Source organism: Macaca fascicularis, chromosome 1, assembly GCF_037993035.2.
Source record: "Macaca fascicularis isolate 582-1 chromosome 1, T2T-MFA8v1.1".
In the NCBI taxonomy this organism is placed as follows: domain Eukaryota; kingdom Metazoa; phylum Chordata; class Mammalia; order Primates; family Cercopithecidae; genus Macaca; species Macaca fascicularis.
The window spans coordinates 86390068-86401054 of record NC_088375.1 but is presented as its reverse complement, the minus strand read 5'-3'; the positions used below and the strand labels follow the sequence as shown (position 1 = coordinate 86401054).

General features: G+C 46.1%; 1 long non-coding RNA gene across 1 annotated transcript; it reads left to right on the top strand.

The window, feature by feature from the left end:
* Positions 1–8098: 8098 nt before the first annotated feature.
* Positions 8099–10723, top strand: LOC135970322 (uncharacterized). Its single transcript, XR_010586024.2, has 2 exons — positions 8099–8351; positions 10020–10723. It is a non-coding gene; the product is annotated as an uncharacterized lncRNA (long non-coding RNA).
* The last annotated feature ends 264 nt before the right edge of the window (positions 10724–10987 follow it).

Sequence of the window (10987 nt, the reverse complement as noted above, 5' to 3'; positions counted from 1 at the left end):
CACTCTTTTTATATAAATTCCACCCCGCCCTTTATCCCGAAGATGATAACCTTTTTTTTTTTTTTTAACAGAAAGAAGGCCTCAGTGCTTTCAGGATACACCCTTGTTTACACTGACAACAAAGTGGTATTGGAGTGTTATAGAGTTACAGAAAATACCTTCAATTATCAATTACAGGTTTTAAATTTACCTTGGCTTTTAAAGGAATAGGGTCCTTTTTTTTTTTTTTTTCTTAACTACTTGTATATCTCTCTTTCTCTCTTTGACTTTGTCTCTCTCTGACTTTCCTTTTGCCTCTGTCTCTTCCTCTCTCTCTCTGTCTCTGTCTTTCTGTCTCTCCTTGACTCCCTATTTGTCTGTCTCTTCCTCTCTGTCTCTTTGCCTCTTTTCCTCTCTGTCTGTTTCCTTTCTCTCTCACTGCTGGTCCTTCCTTGCCTCTGCCAGCCACTTAAGCTGCTATTCTCTCAACCGCCATGTGTTGGGGGCAGGGGATCTAAAACAAGCTGAGTCTGGGTTCCCTGGCTTACAGGTTACCTTGTGCCATACCTTTGAAACAAGGGACCTGTTCAGGCTTCATTCTAATGGCCAACCTACCTCTAATGCTGGCCAGTCTATCTTAGACAAAGTTTTAAGCTTTCCTGGTGTCACAGTACTCCATAGTCTCCCTTAAATACTTTTTTTTTTTTTTTGAAAATTTTCAACATAGTTCCTAGTGGGGTGGGCTTACTTTGTGCCTCACGCATGTTTCCTCTAGACAAAACACCACGCTCACACCACACGCACACCACAAAACAATGGGTAAAAAGGGCACACACACACTTTTGTAGTTTACACCAAACCAAAATCAAAACCAAAATCAGAGTATCCAGAAATCCAAGCCAGCTCAAAACCAAAACCAAAGTATCAAGCAATCCAAGTCAAGTCAAAAACAAAAACCAAAGTGCTAGTACAGGCACACGATGGGTGATCAGGCCACCCTTCCACTCAAATGGAGTAGGCAAGTTCCCAAGACCGGTCCTGTCAAGCAATTCAAACCAAGTCAAAACCAAAACCAAAGTGCCGATAAAGGCACACCGTGGGTGATCAGGCCACGCTTACACTCAAATGGAGTGGGCGGGTTCCCAAGACCTGTCTTGTCAAGCAATTCAAACCAAATCAAAACACAACCAAGGTGCCGATAAAGGCACACTGTAAAGGTAAACTGAGGCTGGAGCCAAACCGGGAATGAAGACACAAGGCAAATGGCAGTGAGAATAGCCTTTATTAGGGCTTGCGGGTGAGGTTCCTCAGTCCAAAGGTGTGGGCCGAGGAAGTAGCGCTGAGGGAGTAGGATAGGGACTTTTTATAGCCCGAGAGGCAGGGAAGCTGGTTGTGCAAACAGGGCCTGGGGGATCTTGAAACTACTAGGGCAGGAGTTGAGTAAGGGTCATGAGGAAGGGGTCTTTGGAAACTGTTAACCGAAACTGCTGTTTACGAACTTGTGGAATGCAGGTGAGCTGCAGGTCATGGGGGAGTGTGGTTGCCCAGCCAGAACTTCTGACATATGCAAGTCTGCGGGTGTGTTCAAAGAGGAAGGGAAGTCTCGAACAAAGGGCCTGCTACGCCAGGTGGCGCTGCCATGTCGGGTCTAGATCCCTGCCTAACATTCCGACTTCTTTCTAATAAGAAAATGGGGTGACGTGTTCATCTGGCTGCTTCCTGCTGGTATGGGTCATCGTGGGGTTCTTCGGAGGTCGGAACTCAGGTATAAGGGTAGAGCAGCATCTGATTGAAAGTGACCTGGAAGACTTCTTTCATGCTGTCCTGGATGAAGCAGAGGACACAGGGTGCTATAAGTAGCAAGAAGCCAATGATTAGTAAGGGGCTTAGAAAGGGTAGGACTTAACCGGCCACACAGACGACTGCCACCACCTAAGTGAGGGCCTTAATCTGAGGTTTTTCTGGTGGAATATTTCCTGAATCTTTTCTAGAGTGAGGAGATTGGTTTCTACTAGTCCTAACTCATTGATGTAGTGTTCGGCCGGGAAGGGGAAAGGAGGGGGTTAGGTTAGAGGAGTTAAAAGGGCTGGGTAAGGGTACCGCAACCAGTGGGGGCTTATTCAAGGCTGCACACAAGAAACAACGAGAGATGTTGTGTACCTCGGCCAAGCCAGGAAAAAGGGTTGCTGCTGTCCTGGGGCTTGCTGCCTGGGCTAGAGCTGAGATGGCTTCCTCCTGTTGTCTGATGTCAGAGGCCAGGCTGATGAGGCTGCTTATGACCTTGATGTAGGCCTTAAAGATCCTGAGTCGGGCCATGGGATAAGACTCACTGTGCCCACCAGTCCTAGGAAGGACAAGATCTCTTCCGCATCCTGAGGAGGCTGGAGAGTTTCAATGAGGCTTATTCTATCCGCTGTGAGGCTTTTTGTAGTGGGTGTGAGGAGTATGCCTAGGTAGGTGACAGAAGGGCTGCAAAGTTGAGCCTTAGCTGGGGTAACCTGATAACCTCAGTCGCCTAGAAAATTTAAAAGTGTAGCAGTATCTGCAAGGGAGCACTCCTAGGAAGGACTACATAGTAATAAGTCATCGACATACTGCAATAACACTATTGTTAGTGTTACAGACTAACACTATTGTTAGTCTGGGTCAGGGGACAGAGGACAACATCCTGTGCCAGTGCCTGTCCGAAAAAATGGGGGCTATCATGGAACCTTTGAGGCAAAACAGTCCAAGTCAGCTGGGAAGAAATATGAGTGTCTGGATCTTCCAATGTAAAAGCAAACAGAAAGTGGCAGTCTGGGTGTAGAGGGATGGTAAAGAAGGCATCTTTCAGGTCAAGGACAGTGAAATGGGTGGTGTCAGGGGGAACGTGCGAGAGGAGTGTATATGGATTAGGAACAACTGGAAAGGTAGGGCCTACTGCCTCATTGATGAGGCGTAGGTCCTGTACGAGACGATAGGCCCCAGAGCTTTTCTGTACAGGCAGGATAGGAGTATTACATGGTGAGTTGTGGGAACTAGAATGTGCTGCTGGAGCAGGCATGTAATGATGGGTTTTAGTCCTTGTCAGTGTTCAAGGGAGATAGGGAACTGGGGTCTAGAGGGGAACTTGGAAGGGTCTTTTAGCCGGATGCGGACCGGAGTGTGGTGCTGGGCAATGATCGGGGTGGAGGTGTCCCACACCTCAGGGTTAATGGGGACTGGGAACGGGAGTAGGGGGTCAGCCTGGCAGGGTTCGTCAGGTGAGAGGAGGGGGAAGAGGAACGTGAGGTGTGGGGAGGGGTTGGGTCGGAAGTGAGCTGAGGCCCCTAGCTTGGAGAGGAGATCTCATCCCAACAAGGGGACTGGGCATGAAGGAATGATAAGAAATGAGTGCAAGAAGAGGGAGCCATCCAAGGGGCAAAACAGAGGAGGAGTCTGGCGGTAGGTGGAGGGAGTGCCATCAATTCCCATGACTGTGACAGTGGAAGGGTGGCTGGGGCCACTGAAGGAAGGCAAAACAGAGTAGGTAGCCTCCATGTCCCTAAGGAAGGATATGGACTTACTCGCTACCTGGAGCATAACCCTGGGCTCCGCGAGAGTGAGAGGGGTTCCTGAGTCTGGGCCTCTTCAATCTTTGTCAGTGTGGAGGAGCTGGAGGCACCTCCAATACCTGGAGGAGGGTCGTCACGTGGAGGTGCAGTGACCGTCCTTAGGTTGGGGCAGTCTGACTTCCAGTGGCCCATCTGCCAACAGTTCGGATGGGGCGAGTTGGCTCCTTTGGGTTAGGGCACTGCCTGGCCCATTGGCCGTCGTTTCCGCACTTGAAGCAGGCACCAGGTGGCGCTCGGGCAGTACATCTTTTCTGGGAGCTCCTGGAGCGGGCCGGCCTCAGGGCTGCTACCAAGGCCTGGGTTTGGAGTTGTACCTTCTGTTTTAGCCTGGCCTGTCGTTGGGCCTCAGCTGCCTCCTCCCTGGAGTTGTAGACCTTGAAGGCCAGTTTGACTAAGTCCAGGATGGGAGTTTGAGGGCCGTCCTCCACGTTTTTTAACTTTTTTGGATACTGGGGGCGGACTGAGAAATAAAGTATGAAGCTAAGATGGCTCCTCCTGCAGGGGAGGCAGGGTCAAGGCAGGTGTACTGAATAAGTGACTCTGTCAGTCGGTTAAGAAAAAACAGCTGGATTTTCATCTGAGCCTTAGACTACCTCCTTTAACTTATTAAAATTGACTGACTTATTGAAGGCTGCCTACATGCCAGCAAGAAGGCACTGGACCATCATATCTCAGCTGCGGCGGCCTGCCTGATGAACATGCTAGTCCTAGTTGGGCTTGGCTGAGGACACCACCTCAGTGCCAACTGGCATGGCATGGTCAGTTAAATGAACCTGGTCAGTGTGCTGCCTGGCTGCCGCTACAATACACTCCCGTTCCTCAGGGGACAGTGTTGAGGTCATAACAACATGGAGGTCATGCCAGGTGAGATCATATGCCTGGCATAGATACCTGAACTCTTTGATATAACGAGTAGGATTGGCCAAAAAGGAGCCTGCATGCTCCTCAACCTTAGACAAATCTGCCAATGAAAACAGCACATGGACCCAGACTACTCCTTCGGCGCCTGCCACCTCTCGCAAGGGACACAGGAGGTCGGTCCTGGACCAAGTATGGGCTGAGACAGGTGAGGAAGGGGAGGAGGTGGAGGTAGGGGAGACAGAATCTGTCGGGTTGGTAAGGGCACATGAGGGGTGGGAGGGAGGGGAGGCATTGACAAGGACAGGGATAATGGTGGGTCAGGGTAAGGAGGAGGTTGGGCGGGAGACAGGAGGGGTGGCCGGGATAGGGTGTCAGGAGGCTCAGAAAAAGAGGAGGAATCATCCCTCTCCTTCTCGAGGGAAGACACTTTGCGAGTAGAACCTGAGCTAACGAGCATTGGGCGTAGAGATCTGGGCAAGAACGCAAGTCCCAAAAGGCTTGAACATAGGGTATCTTGTACCATTTGCCTAGTCTCTTGCAGAAGTTGGTCAGATCTGTGAGGATGTTAAAGTCTAGAGTGCCTTCTGCAGGCCACTGAGACTGATTATCCAATTTATACTGTGGCCATGCTACTGTGCAGAAGAAAATGAGCCACTTTTGTTTTAGGTCTTGGCTGAGACTTAAAGTCTGGAAATTAGCCAAGAGGCACCTCAGAGGGGATTTTCTGTTTGGTTTGGACTGGGTATTTCCCATGGTCCTAAGGCGGGCAGTCCGGAGGCAATGGGAGCGTCCTCCTACTGCCACGTGGAGTGCGGGGTATGGCGGCTTCCAGGGAGGTTGGACATCTCCTAGTCCCCAGTGCCAAGGTCACAGTTGACTGGAGGGAGCCCCTGATGTGGCCACGTGTTTCGGACAGGGACTTCCCAGAGGAGGCCTACAGGACGGGGGAAAACTTATCCAGCAGTGATTGAATTGAGTCTTGGATTTGGTGAAATGGCTCCCGGCTTGGAAAGGAGGTCCTGGCTTGGGGAGAGGAGAGCCTGCCCGACCCGGCAGGGGTCCAGGGAGGGGGTCTCCTCCCGGGTTTCGGCACCAAATATAAAGGTAAACTGAGGGTGGAGCCAAACCAGGAATGAAGACACAAAGCAAATGGCACTAAGAATAGTCTTTATTAGGACTCCCGGGTGAGGTTCCTTGGTCCAAAGATGCGGGCCGAGAAAGTAGCGCTGAGGGAGTAGGATAGGGGCTTTTTATAGCCCAAGAGGCAGGGAAGCTGGTTGTGCAAATAGGGCCTGGGGGTCTTGAAACTACTAGGGCAGGAGTTGAGTAAGTGTCATGAGGAAGGGGTCTTTGGAAACTGTTAACCGAAACTGCTGTTTATGAACTTGTGGAATGCAGGTGAGCTGCAGGTCATGGGGGAGTGTGGTTGCCCAGCCGGAACTTCTGACATATGCAAGTCTGCGGGTGTGTTCAAAGAGGAAGGGAAGTCTCAAGCAAAGGGCCTGCCACACTGGGTGGCGCCGCCATGTTGGGTCTAGATCCCTGCCTAACACACACCATGGGTAATCAGGCCACGCTTCCACTCAAATGGAGTAGGCAAGTTCCCAAGACCAATCCTGTCAAGCAATTCAAAGCAAGTCAAAACCAAAACCAAAGTGCCGATAAAGGCACACTGTGGGTGATCAGGCCACGCTTCCCCTCAAATGGAGTGGGCAAGTTCCCAAGACCAGTCCTGTCAAGCAATTCAAACCAAGTCAAAACCAAAACCAAAGTGCCGATAAAGGCACGCTGTGGGTGATCAGGCCACGCTTCCACTCAAATGGAGTGGGCAAGTTCCCAAGACTAGTCTTACCAAGTTTTACATGTCCAGACTCCAAGTGCCCATTCCTTCCCAGTGTTCAGCCACTGCTTTGATCCTCCACGGGGGCCTGCCACACACTGCTTTGGCGAAGCGTCCCACCGGGACAAATGCCTACCTGGGAGCACTCTCAGGATCCGCGTTGCTGGGGCTGGTTGGAGTCCCCCGCAGGGATGTTCCATAGGGCAGGCTTAAGCTGCCTAAGGAGCTGCCTCCACCATCCACCATTCACCTCGCTTCCCGGTCAGGTAACCAAGAAATGTAGCAGGAGGAGAGGCAGACAAAACTCCTCAGGCACCGAGTTACAGAATGAAGGGGTTTATTCAGCCAGGGGCATTGGCAAGACTTCAGTCTCAAGAGCCAAGCTCCCTGAGTGAGCAATTCCTGTCCCTTTTAAGGGCTCACAACTCTAAGGGGGTGCAAGTGAGAGGGTCTTGATTTATTGAGCAAGCAGGGGGTACGTGACTGGGGGATGCATGCACCGGTAATTGGATCAGAACAAAACAGGACAGGGATTTTCACAGTGTATTCCTATACAATGTCTGTAATCTATAGATAACAGAACCAGGCCCAGGGTGTGGCGCCCTGCTGTCTGCCTGTGGATCTCATTTCTGCCGTTTAGTTTTGACTTCTTCTTTCTTTGGAGGCAGAAATTGGGCATAAGACAATATGAGGGGTGGTCTCCTCCCTGAAAAGAAAGAAAGAGAGAGGCAGAGAGAGAGGAGACAGAGGCAAAAGAAAAGTCAAAGAGAGAGAGAGACAAAGTCAAAGAGAGAAAGAAAGAAAGAGAGAGATATACAACTAGTTAAGAGAAAAAAAAAAGTGTACCCTATTCCTTTAAAATCCATTATACCAATTCTAATTTGGACAAAACAAGGTCTTATTAATAGCAAAAGATAATTAAAATCCCAAACTTACAAAGTTTTCAACAAAAGTAAAGTTTGCTAAAAGTTAACAGTGTAACATGTATTGTAGTAACTTCTAAACTTGTGGCCTTAGACAGTCTAGTCCATAGACATAAAAAAAAAAAAAAAAAAGGTTATAAAAAAAAGTGTGTTAAAAAAGAATTTATGCAAAAAATGTGTAATTTAAAAGTAACTAAGCCTCCTGAATGTAAAACTATTGAAAAGAAAAACAAAACAAAAAAACAAAAAAAAACAGTTTATGTACAAGGTGTATAAGAAAAGCAAAACATACCTTTGGTAAAAGGATTATAAGGAGGCATAAGAATATACATTTTTACCTACATTAAAAAGTTAAAAACTACTGTTTTGAAGGTTTAAGCAAGTTTTAAAACGTTAATTGTAAAGAACATTCTGTGTGTAAACATATTAGCTAAAGTTAAAGAAGTATCATCCAGTTTTTCTGTGAACCAAACATTAAAGTAAAAGCATAACAAGTTTTTCTTAAAGCACCAATCTTCTCTTTAGCAAAAATTATAAAAGATTAAAAAGAGTCTATAAAATCTTACCTTATGGTCAAACATTAAAAATTAAATAAATATATCTACAAGGTTTTATTAAAATTAGGTTTAACATTAATAGCACACTAATATAAAGATAACATTTAGCTTATCTGGTATAAAAATCATATGAGAAGCATTGTTAAATGTAAAATGGTATTTGGCTTTCTTTGGTTTAAAAACTAATAAAAATAGGTGCTTAAGGAAATTTCTCAGTAAAAAGGCACTAAGGACTATAAAGTCCACTCCCAAGGTCCCCACATTTAAAACAAAAGGTCAATTTCTTAAAAATTATATACTTGTTTTATCTTCCACTTTCCTTTCTCGCAAAAAAAAAACTAAAAGTCTTTTAGCACAGGTACCACCGCTAGAATTTCCAGTAAACCAGCACCAGCCTGAAGATCACTTTCTCATCGAAAGGTGGAAAGAAGAAAAACTTGAGCCAGCCTGGGAAGGACCTTACCTTGTGCTGCTAACCAGCAAGAGTGCTGTTCATACAGCAAAAAAAGGAGGGACTCATCACACCCGAGTCAAGAAAGTGCCACCCCCTCCAGAGTCATGGGCCATAGTCCCAGGGGAAAACCCTACCAAACTAAAGGTAAGAAAAATTTAATTCTTTTAATCTGTTCTATTATTCTTTCTTCTTTCCTCATTCTATTGCTGACCATCTAGTTATTAATATAACCAAGTCAATTTCACCTCAAACTATTGCATTTAATGCTTACCTTGTTATACCCTGTGAGGACTTGCCAATTCAAAGACAGCTTTCTACTTCAGAAAAGTACTTCTGTCCCTCCTGACTCTCCTCAGACTAGGCATTAGTAAACTAGGACCATTTAATCTGGGGAGATTTCGATAAAGACCCCAGTGCCAACCAGGAGTGTTGCCCCCTGATGTAGAGCTTTCATGCCAACATTCTGTGGACCACTAAAGAGCAAGGATGGACTGCCCCAACCGGTTTTTGTAATTTCCCTAAAACCATACATTCATTTTACTAGAGGATCATAGAAGTTAAAGACTTAAAACACACTTTAGCAATTAAGACAGGATACCAAGATGCAAATACCTGGTTAAAATGGATCAAATATTCCATCTGTACATTAAACAAAAGCAATTGTTATGCTTGTGCACATGGCAGGCCAGAGGCCCAGATTGTCCCCTTTCCACTAAGGTGGTCCTCCAGTCGACCAGGTGTGGGCTGCATGGTAGCTCTTTTCCAGGATTCTACAGCCTGGAGTAATAAGTCATGCCCAGCTCTCTCTGCTATATCCCAAAGTCCCGCACCCTGCAGTTCAGCCCCCGAGGGCCATCCAGCTTCCATCTCTCAACACTAAGTTCACTTCGTGTCTCTCATGACAGGGAGGAAACTTAGCATTCCTTGGAGACTTGAAAGGATGCAGTGAGCTTAAGAATTTTCAAGAGCTTATCAGTCAGTCAGCCCTTGTTCATCCCTGAGCGGATGTGTGGTGGTATTGTGGTGGACCTTTACTAGGCACTCTGCTGAATAACTGAAGTGGCACTCATACTTTAGTCCAGTTGGCTATCCCTTTCATCCTGGCATTTAATCAACCAGAAGGAAAAATAATAATAAGACACCATAAAGACCCTTATGGGTCTTCCAACTCTCATGTTTATTTAGACGCAACTGGAGTCCCACGAGGAATACCAGATCAATTTGAAGCTTGAAATAAAATAGCTGCAGGATTTGAGTCAATATTTTAGTAGGTGACAGTTAATAAAAATGTAGATTAGATAAACTACGTCTATTTACAACCAACAGCAACGAGCTTTTCATGAATTAAAAGAAAAACTCAGGTCGGCACCATACCTGAGGCTACCTGACCTGACAAAACTCTTTAACTCTATGTGTCAAAAAAAAAAAAAAAAAAGGCAGTTGGAGTTTTAACCCAGAATGTAGGGCCCTGGCCAAGGCCAGTGGCCTATCTCTCAAAACAACTAGACAGAGTTTCCAAAGGCTGGCCCCCATGTCCAAGGACCCTGGCAGCAATGGCCCTGTTAGCACAAGAAGCAGATAAGCTAACTCTTAGGCAGAACCTAAACATAAAGTCCCCCCGTGCTGTGGTGATTTTAATAAATACCAAAGGACACCATTAGCTAATAAATGCTAGACTAACTAGATACCAAAGCTTGCTCTGTGAAAATCCCCACATAACCATTGAAGTTTGCAACACCCTAAACCCCGCCACCTTGCTCCTGGTATCAGAGCGCCCAGTTGAACATAACTGTGTATAAGTATTGGACTCAGTTTTTTCTAGTGGGCCCAACCTCCAAGACCATCCTTAAACATCAGTAGACTGGGAGCTGTACACGGATGGGAGCAGCTTCGCCAACCCTGCAAAGTGACTCTGAAGAAGACGACAAGCCCTGCTCCAGTCACACCCGGAAGCTGACTAGTCCATGCATGGCCGAAGCATGAGGAAACTCATCGTGGGACTCATTTTCCTTAAAATTTGGACTTGTACAGTAAGGACTTCAACTGACCTTCCTCAGACTGAGGGCTGTTCCCAGTGTATACATCAAATCACTGAGTTGGACAAAAGGTTGTTATGGTCCTATTATTTTACAGTTATTGTAAGTGTACTGGAACTCTAAAAATAAGTTGTTTGTATAATATTATTCTATACAAGGTACATAGCCCAGGAAATGACCAACCTGATATGTGTTATGACCCATCTGAGTCTCCCATGACCACAGTTCTCAAAATAAGATTAAGAACTAAGGACAGGTGGGAGCTCATAAATGATATGAGTAAAGTGTTAGCCAAAACAGAAAAAAAAAAAAAAAAGGTTGCCCTAACAAGTCACCTTAAAATTTGATGCCTGTGCTATCATTAATAGTAATAAGTTAGGAATAAGGTGTGGTTCTCTTAGTTAGAAAAGAGGCTACATTGCAGAAAATAAGTACATCTGTCATAAATTAGGACTGTGTGGAAATAAATGTAAATACTGGTCTTGTGTCATTTAGGCCACTTGGATAAAAGAAAAAAAATGATGAAAAGGATCCACCTTCAGAAAGGAAAAAATGGCCCTTTCTGTATTAAGGGACAATGTAACCCCTTAGAGCTAGTAACAACAAATCCTTTTGATCCTTGCTGAAAAGAAGAGGAGTGTGTGACCTTAGGAATTGATGGGGCCAGACTAGATCCTTGAGTAAATATCTTGGTTCGAGGAGAAGTGTACAAACGCTCTCCTGAACCAGTGTTTCAAACTTTCT